Raw genomic sequence first — 10,116 nt, 5'->3', positions numbered from 1 at the left:
CATGATTATTTCAGTTGTCTGTTGCCATGTAACAGATCACTACAGAACTTTGTATCTTATAACAATAACGTTCACTTACTTCACTAAGAATCTGCAATTTGGGCAGGGCTTAGCAGAGAAGGTTCATCTGTGCTCCATGCAGCTTCAGGCAGGCAGCTCTACTTAGGTTTGGTGGATCTGCTTCCAAGGTGGCACTCTCTCACAGGAGTTGCAAACTGGTGCTGGCTGTTGGCTGGAACCTCAGCCAGACCTGAGAACCAGGGACCTCACCACATGGCATGAGCTTCCTCTGAGCCTGGTGGCCAGGTTCAAGGGTGAGCATCCTAAGAGAAGGTCGGGCAGAAGCTGTCTTGTTTTGTAACTGCCTAGCTTCATAATTCACTTTGCATCACTTCCCACACTCTATTAGTGGAAACAGTCACAGAGATATCCCCCTGCCTAAGTTCAAGAGGAAGGGATATAAATTCTGTTTCTTGATGGGGACTTGGCAGATTCTGGAAGAACATGTGAGACTTGAAATAGCGTGACTATATTTGGAAAATACAATCTAGCACAGTGATTACAAGATGCATCCCAACTTCAAAGACGCATAAATGGGCAGGGGGATGTGCTCATTAGAAATGATGAAATACATTATTTGGAATGCAGATACTCTTATCCCATCCTTCTATGCACACCCCTTTTTGTTCCTAATCGATTACAGACATGACTAATCAATCACGGTAATATTTTCTCTGAGCTTCACAAGTTTTATCACATTCTACTGGAAGCCACTACCAACTGTTGGCAGGTGAATAAAACTAACTTACTATCCTTTATCTAGAGTAGAGAGCAATGCCTATGGAGGCCAGCTAGCATCCTGGACCAAGAGTCATTGGACACGCCTCTCCTCCATCCTTGGCCTTTGTTTCAGGATGACAAGAAGTGAAGAGGCTTTCAGCCCTAGACCCAAACTGATGCCAAAACAAAAATGGCACTTCATTTATATGTAATGAGGGCACTTCATTTATACGTAATGAGGGATGTGCCCTTTCAGTACCAAAATGCTTAAGTTTGTCAGCTGAACCAAGATACTGTATAATTGTCCTGAAGGATTCCTGTGTGTGTGGAATTAGAGACAGACATTGACAGTATTTAAAAATAATTCAGCCAGGCCTTAGTGAAGCCTAAAAATACTCATCTCAGAACAGTGAGATTCTAGGCTATTGGATTTTATTGCAAGTTTGTTTCCATTCTTCTTTAGCATAACATACAGCACTTGGTTATGTGTGATGGTAAATGATAGAGGGTTCTGGTAAGGATCCCTGGAATAATTCTGGGCCTAGGATCTTCCAGGTAAATGCTTATTGTAAAGAATCCTCGGGCGGCACCTGTGGCTCAAGGGGTAGGGTGCTGGTCCCATATGCCGGAGGTGGTGGGTTCAAACCCAGCCCCGGCAAAAAAAAAAAAAAGAATCCTCACCCACCACCCCTTTTGGCCACCGGAATGTCCTCTAAAGTAGGTGAAGCATGGATATAAAGTTGCCTTGTGCGTCCTAGTTATAATATGGCAATCTAAAAGCATTGACTATGACTAATTAGTGCTATGACTAATTTGAAAAATCTGTGGGCAATTGGCTTTTAGCTATGTTTTTCGTAAGACTGGTTATTTTTTACCCAGGAATCCCCACCTCTGAATGTCTGGCCACTCTCATTGGCTGGGAAGCCCTGTCTCCTTCCTTTCACTGGGACTAGACTGCTGGGCCACTATTTGCCCAAAACTCTCCCTTGAAATTGGACCATACCCAGCAGTCCCAGCTAAACAGGGTGCCTAATGCTGCTCTCTTTAGAGAGCCTGGGTCAATGGGCTCATGCTGGTAGAACCTGTTGATACCTGCTGACAAAAGTCCTGCCCCTGGTCCAGCAAGATGAGGACACGGGATTGTCAGGATAAGGTCTTCAACCCCATTCTACCCCAAACCCCTGAATGCTTCTGGGGTGGTAAGAAGTTCTTTTGACAGTGGTCTCCTCCCTCATCTTCCCTGCGGAGTCTAGGTGGTGAACAAGTAGCAGCATGACTACTTTGTGAATCTGTCACTGTGTAGGGATCTGGAGGGAAGAGGATCTGCTTTGTCCTCAACCCCAAAGTGGTTATTAATCAGTGTTGATTAATTAATTAACGCAGGGGGAGCAGATGCAGATTGTCCCGGTAGTGCCACAGCCATTAACACAGTTGCCTGCGAGTTTTGTGTATTTTACATCAAATATCAAGCCTGAATGAAGGAACAGGAGTTTGACTTTGTGTTTTTAACTTAAATTATAAAAGGAGATTCAGGATAAACACCTCTATTACTAGCAAAAACAAAGATATCAAAAACAGCTATGGCTGTGACCAAATACAGCTGCATAGTTATCCAGTGGTGCTGAGCAGTTTTCATGAAGGATTCTTCAACAGTTGAACTTTGCATATGGTGTCCTGATCCAGCTCTATCCCTCAGCCAATTTCAGACCAGATCACTCAGCAGTGTCCTTTCCACAACATTTAGTAAATGTTGATTCTTGATAAGAATGACGAAATAATGACAAAACAAATAGTTAGAAAAAAATAAGTCCATCGTACCTCTGGCCTGTTCCCTCAAGGACTCCCAGTTGATTAGGTTCAGCTGCAAATAACCGAACACCCAAAATTTAGATTAAAAAAAAATTTTCTCTGTCTTATAAAAACTCAGTAGGCATTCCAGGCTGACCAGGAAGCTGACTTCCTCTCTTGTTTCTCCACCATTCTCAGGATGTATCTTTCAAATTACTGTCCAGTGTGTCTGCTCCAGCTCGAAGCATCACATCCACATTCCAGCTGAAAAGTCAGAAAAGTAAGAAAAGGAACACCTTGCTATTTTCAAGATCACTTTTGCTTTTATCCATGGGCCATCATTTAGCCATGTGGCTAACCCTATTATTTAGTGAGACTGAACAAAGATAAACTTTATTCTGTGCAATGATACACCAGCTAATATCCATTGATACGGAGAAGTGGATTTTAGGAAACATAAGTGGATTCTGCCACAGTGTGACAGAATAGTCAAGCACAAAGTCCTCCAGGCTTCATTCGCTGTGAGGTAGAGTCTGATCAATTCACGCATCTAGACCAGATCTGGGTCTTGGCACCCAATACTCCCTTTTAGTGATTTTATCTTCTTCATCAGCTGCAGTAAAGCAGACACAGCAGAATCACTTGTTTCTTCTTACTCCTTGAATTGCTTTTATTATTCTTTATGTACATCACTAGAAGCCTAGTACAAAAGTATGAAAGGAAAATTCCCCTAAAAACTTAAATTGATCGTCTATCCTAAAATTGCTTCCTGGGGAATTTATTTTTACTTAATGATTATTTCTTTTGAATCCTAAATCTTTTTTTCCATTCAGGGGCAGTCCAAAGACAGAGCCGTAGAAGGTGAATAGAGCTTTACCTCATGCATTTCCATAACCTCATGACAGAAACCTGAGGGAGAACAGCATGTTTATGATCCAGTGTGTTTGGGTACCTGCCTAAAATCACTTTGTTGATGATTTAGGTGGATACATTTTGTACTTGCACAGGAAAAAATTTGTTTTTAGTAAATACCTTATGAATTGTCCGACACACTGTCATTCCATCCTTTTTCTGCATAGAACAGCCAAAAAGCTTCTAAAAAATACTTGCGGTTTATGAGACATGAAATTTAACTTTTCCTAGACACTATCAGACCCGCCTCTTTGTAACACTTGGTGAGTAGTCTTCTCCCTGGGAAGCAGGCGATGTCCAGAGCTGTGTTCTGCAATCCAGGCCTTTGTGTTAACTGAAGACCCAGTGGTGCTCTGTCCCCTTGTGGGAGATGTGAGCATTGCAGACTTTTCATCACCAAATAAAGGGATTTAGGTTTTTAAAGACAGCTGGAAAAAATCTATACTGCTTAATTTCCAGAGTGCACCCTAGTCAAACTAGACCTTGAGAAAGCCATTATCTTATAGAAATTTCTCCCAAGAATGTGAGTGGGGGAAAAAACACAAGGTTGTGAATAACAGCAAGGCATAACGTTGTTAGGCTTCTTTTTACACAATGGATTTATCAGCCAAAATTATATCAATTTTTTTTTTTTTTTGCAGGTTTTGGCCGGGGCTGGGTTTAAACCTGCCACCTCTGGCATATGGGGCCAGCACCCTACTCCTTTGAGCCACAAGGCACCACCCTATATTAATTAAACTGTCGTGAGGTTATGGAAATGCATGAGGTAAAGTGCTCTAATAAAACTGAATCAGTTTAGTTCTTAGCATCATGAGAGCTGACTTACAAGAGACAAGAGTTGTCTTTTTATAAACTGAGGAATTATTTTGTAAAGAGTGTATGCCTCCACCTCCTAAATCCAATTTATTTGTTGAAGTTCAGACTTCCTTATACCACCATTTGCTGCTGGTGTTCTAGAATTTCTGCCCATCTTCTTGCCCTAGATTTGCATGAGTTATTGTCATCATTGTTTTTTAAAAGTTATTTCTGCACTAACAAATCGGTGAGTTGGAGCCATGGGCCTGCCCACCTTTGGCACTATGGACCTCACAGCTAAAACAAGCAGCACAGAAATGTGGTCAGAAGAGACTTCCAATTCTCCCCCACACAGGAGGAGGCTAAAGACATTCACACTTATTCCCAAGCCTTTCAGAGAGGATCAGAATGTCCACAGCTAGAAAGAAGATGCATTGAAGACCACTGCACCCAGCCTTTCATTTGGGGACAGCTCCAGGCTCTGCATCTCCAGACCCTTAGTCTATTCTGCACCTGCCCAAGGAGGTAGTCCATCCAAGAAGGTCAGGGCACCTCTAAGTTGAATAAGCTGGAAACTGAGAACAGGTGTGCAAATAACACCACTGTTCAGAGTGATAAGGGTAAGCAAATAAACCACTGGGGAACTGTTCTTTTGGCTCTTGTCACCCTGTAGATAAAGAAGGTCTGATCTGGGCTGAGCACGTCCCTTATCTGGTGAGATAATATTTGCACTCAGAGGGAGCCTGTGCTTTCAGTAAACCTGTTTGGAACGCTGTCGAGTACTGACCAGGCGCATACTCTGACTGAACCAGGGCTCTCGGTCTCAAGAACCTGGGACGAGGGCAAATTCTGCTGCAGATGGCAGGAGAGGGGCAGGGCAGTTCCTAAACCTATGAAGTTTAGAAACCTATAAGATCTCAGGCTAAAGAGCCCTAAGAAGACAGCAGAAGTAACAGCAGGGAGTCCTGGCAGCCACAGTGCCCACTAATCTGCTAAGAGCCACTAGGCCCGCTCTGAGTTTCCTGATTCTGTAAAACTTCTTAGGCAGGAGAGTTGTTTAGAAGCCTCATTCTCTTTGCCCACTGTTGAGACTATTGAAGCTAAACTCCGAGGGAAAACCATTAGGATGTCTCTAGAGAAACTTGATCAGATCACCTTTATAAAGATAGTAATGTTGACAATAATACTAATAGCTGCTGGTACTTATTGAGCACTTGCTGTGTGCCAGGTACTATTTCAAGTGTTTCTCACGCATTGTATTCTTGAATCCCCACCACAAAACTCTGCGGTAAATACCACTGTTGTTGACATTTTGCAATGAGGAAATAGGTTTCAAGAGTTTAAGAAATTTGCTCAAAGTTCACCAGCTGGTAAGCAGAAACTTCCAGGAGTGGAAATATGGTTTGTCTATCTCTAGAATTCAAACTTTTAACTTTGTCATTTTTATATAGAGATTGTTTCATGTATTTTGGAGGGTCAAGTTCAATACTTTGATGTAAGAATGTAAGTCCTATTACAAGCCGTTATGAATGTTCACTATGGGTAGGATCCCCACAGCGGGGGAGGTGTGCCTGACACTGGTTTCCGCCTCCCCTCCCCATACCCTGCTGTCCCCACTGGAGCAGGGCAGCCGTCTGCCTCCTCACGCTCACTCTTACCTCCTGCCTCAGTAATGGGAGCATGATCTTTATTAAAGCACATACTAAAGACTACATTTGCCAGCCTCCTTTTCACCCAGTCCTGGTCACCACGGACCACGAATGTGGGTCGTGTTCCAGGGATGGCAGGGACAGGAGCAGGAGGAGCCTGGCACCTGGTGATTTGGGAGCCACTGCACTGTTTTCTTCCACTGCTTCGACACCACAGACAAAAAAACCTTGCTTCTTGTTTAGGCTAATGATAGCTGAGGATTCTCCCTTGTACGCAGAGATACTATCCACTTTGCATTGCTATAAAAGAATACCGGACACTGGACAGTTTTATAAAGAGATTTTATCTAGCTTGTTGTTCTGCAGGCTGAGGAGCTCAAAGGATTGGTGCTGACTTCCCGTGAGGGCTTTTGTGCTGTATCACAGCGTGGCAGAGAAGGTCAAAGGGGAAGTGAACATGTGCTAAGGAGGGAACTCTGAGGAGCGGCCTGGCTTGCAACAACCCACTGAGAATTCACTCATGGATGGAGCAGGGAACCCAACAGTACCAGGACTCAAACACCTCCCCCGAGCTCCACCTCCCCACGCGGTTCCGCTGGGTCTCACATTTCACCGTGAGCTTTGGTGGGGACAAATCGCATCCAAACCCCAGAAGATACCTAATCCTAATGATTAACTTTTTGAAATTTTTACACAGAGGAAAACAGAGGTAAAAAGAGTAACTTTGTCCAAAGATAGGCAAAGACCTGGCAGAATCCAGTCTTGGTTTTTTTTTTTCTTTTTTGAGACAAAATTTCATTCTGTGACTTGGAGTTAAGTGCCACGGAGTCATCACAGCTCACAGCAACCTCAAACTTTTGGGCTTAAAGGATCCTTCTGCTTCTGCCTCCTAAGTAGCTGGGCCTACAGCCACCCATCACAATGGCTGGCTAGTTTTTCTGTTTTTAGTAGAGATGGGGTCTCATTCTTGCCCAGGCTGGTCTGGAACTGCTGAGCTCCAGCAATCCACCACCTGGGCCGCCCAGACTGCTGGGATTCCAGGCATGAGCCACCACGCCCAGCCCGGAATTCAGTTCTGAATTTGACTAACCTCGCTCTTTTTTGTTCTTCCAGCACAGCCTAAGCTAGCAAATGCATGTATTTAGTGCCTTATGGTTTGTAAATATTTTCACATACATTATGCAATTTGTACAGTTTGGGATTACTTTGGTGGTAAGTCACAGAAACAGATTATGGATAACTTATACCAAAGAGGAATCTATTAGGAGGGTTTAGGATAGGATGCCAGTCAGGGTACAATCAGACAAGCAGAACCACTGGAGAAGAGAAGCACAGGGACTTCTTACAGGGCTCACCGAACTGCGGGGACTGGCGAAGCAGTCTCTGTAGGGCATCTGTGCTCTGTGTCAGGGAGGATAGTTCAGTAGGCGCTACTAGTAGGAGTAGACCAAGATTAGTTATAAATGTATGAAATTTATTTTATATTCTTAGAAGAAAAGAAGGAGTGAGAGACTGGAAGGTGGGAAAAGGGAGGGAGAAAAGAGAGCAGGGAGATGCTATGGCACCCAGAAATGCCAGCATAGGGATCAAGAAGCTCATTGATTTTAAGGGGGCTGTCAATGGTGGGGAACGGCTGAGAAACTTCTGTATCCTCTCCTTTCTTTCTTCTTAGAAGCAGGTGGATAATAAAGACAAGCTGGGTGGATGTCCATGACCAAGGGCTGGCTCCTCTGCCCTTCTCTAGAGATGGGATTGTTGGGATTATCTGTCTCAGGAGATGGGCAGAGTCTGCCCTTGAGATACGGCTGAAGCCTGAAGCTCCTTCTCTATTACTTACTCAGGACTCTGAAAAACAAATCCTCAAAAACAATTTAAAGACAGAAGGATTTATATCTCCTTCTGTCTGTTCTGTTCAGAAGTTGTGAAAAACAGAATTCCCATGGGATAGGGTACCTATTAGCAAGAGAATGTATAGGATTGATCTTTAACTATTACTAGCAAATTGCAGCATTTGTGTTTTCCTGTTACTTTTGGAATTTTTGCAAGGCTGCCCCTCTCTTTTAGGTCTGATGCTGGAACGTGCAGTTGCAGGGCAGGGAGCTGGGGGGAAAGTGGGGCAGGGCAAGGACAAGCTGGAACACACCAGCTAGAGACCAAGAGGGCAGACTGAGACTGTGCCTCTGACTTTGGTGGCATGGGCGTCCTGCCCACATCAGGATCTCTTGTCCCAGAGCTAGGCAGTAAAGGAGCTGAAGGAGGATCCTGGAAAAGGTAGTGCAGTTGCAGGCCTGGCCACTGCCTCTGCTGAGGAGGTGAGGCAGCACATAAATGTCAGCCTCCGTGAGCCGCTGCTGCCGCTTGCCCTCCAACCTCTTGACCCCTCAGCAAAATCTTGTAGGTGGCCCACCCCAAAAGGAAACATACAGGGAAGGGAGTAGTAGGAAGAGAATGTCCCCAGAATGTATGCAGCAGTACCCTGACAAGGACCTAGAAACAGACAGAAGACTCCTCAAGGGCAGGGGCCTCTACCCACGCTGCAATGTTGGGCACCTGATGTGGGTCCTGAGTAAAGATTTGCTGTTGAATACTAGGACGTACATTACTGAAGTGTAAACAACTTACAAAACGGTCAACCCAGTAACGCCTGTGGGTCTCAGCCCCCAGGGGATCTTCATTAGTGACTAGCAGGGGAGACCGGCCTTCAGTCCCAGGCCTTGGGGCCTCTCTCTCCTCACAGTTCTGTTGTGAATGACCTGGGACAGGGAGGAGAAAAATGAAATGTGTTAATTAGTGCAGCTCATGGCTATCAGCCAGTCTGCAGGGGAAAGAGTGCCCTGAGAAGGGCTGGTTTCTTGGGCTGGGCTGTTATTTGTAAGACTCACTGAGGCTCTAGGAAGATGATCCTGGTGTTGGTCCCCAGGGAGTGGATACACCTGAAGTTAAGCTGGAAAGCAGTGGAAGCCCAACTAGTCAGGACCCAGCAGCAACCACAGGGGCAGCTCAGCAATCAGTAGCCAAAGCCCAGTCCAGATGGATGTGCCAGTGGTGCCCCCACCTCAGGTGACCTCATGTCCTGGGAGGTAGCTGGACTTTTAGTGTGAAACCCAAAAAGTTCCCAGGGAAACAGATGCATTGGTCACCCTAGTCCACCTTCAAGGACTGAGACATCCTCTGACCTCTGTGGAACCTCCCAGGCAGGGTGCAGGGTGTGTGGGTAGGAAGGGCAAAGAGCGACAATTTGGACCTTCCCTCCCTGTGCTTTGGGACTATCGAGCGGGGAGAAACACGTTGTCTGCAGTCTGGTGAATGTCATTCTCTGCTGTGGGCGAAACCATTTTTGGTCTCAAACATGGAAGATCTGCAAGAAGATGTCCCACAGCAAAGTCAGGGAAGAAAAAATGGTGCTGCCTATTGACAATCACAGGCCAAAAGCAAGTATTTGCAATAAAGGTAAGAAGGAAATGCAGTTAATAAAATGCTGTTGAGGAGGAAGAAGGGGAAACTCTTGTCCTTTCCATGAGGCATTGGGCTTGTTGGGTCAATATACTCAATAGATTCAAAGTCATCTAACTTTTCCTGGGTATTTGCCATGTGCCAGAGGGATGAGCATGCATTTTATTATGTAGTTATTACAACTCTGCAAGTAGAGATTATTGTCCTCATTCTACTGATGAGGAAACTGAGGCTCAGAGCAGTTAAGTGAAGGACCTGCTATAAGGCTGTGATGTGTTGGATGCAGGGCCACCTCCAGTTCCGACTCCGTTCCTCCCCCTACAGCAGGGTAAGTAACTCAGGTATCATGGATGCATTACTCACAACACAGATCCCTGGATCTCATTGACTTAACTGTGAACTTTTGCCGCACTTAATTTCCCCTTGACAAGCTCTACAGGACCTCATATATACTAAAAAGGAATTTTATTTCCTGTTGCTATTTACCAAAGTGGGATTTGGTTTGGGACTCAGAACTTCCTTGTCAGGCACTGTCTGAAACACTCACCACCAGCAGGTGGGTGTTCTCCACGTGGAGAAGGAGAAACTCGGGGGTGGGTGTGGGGGTGACACGACATTACTATGGTCAGCCAGAGGGTGCTGTGAAGGAACACGAGGAGAGTCACTCCTCCCCAGTCCTTACCAGTGACAGGAGAAGGCTCAGCTGCCAATAGAGGTAGGCCCATTCATCTTGGCAGGT

The sequence above is a fragment of the Nycticebus coucang genome, chromosome 4 (genome assembly GCF_027406575.1).
Source record: "Nycticebus coucang isolate mNycCou1 chromosome 4, mNycCou1.pri, whole genome shotgun sequence".
NCBI lineage: Eukaryota > Metazoa > Chordata > Mammalia > Primates > Lorisidae > Nycticebus > Nycticebus coucang.
Note: the sequence above shows the minus strand (reverse complement) of the source record.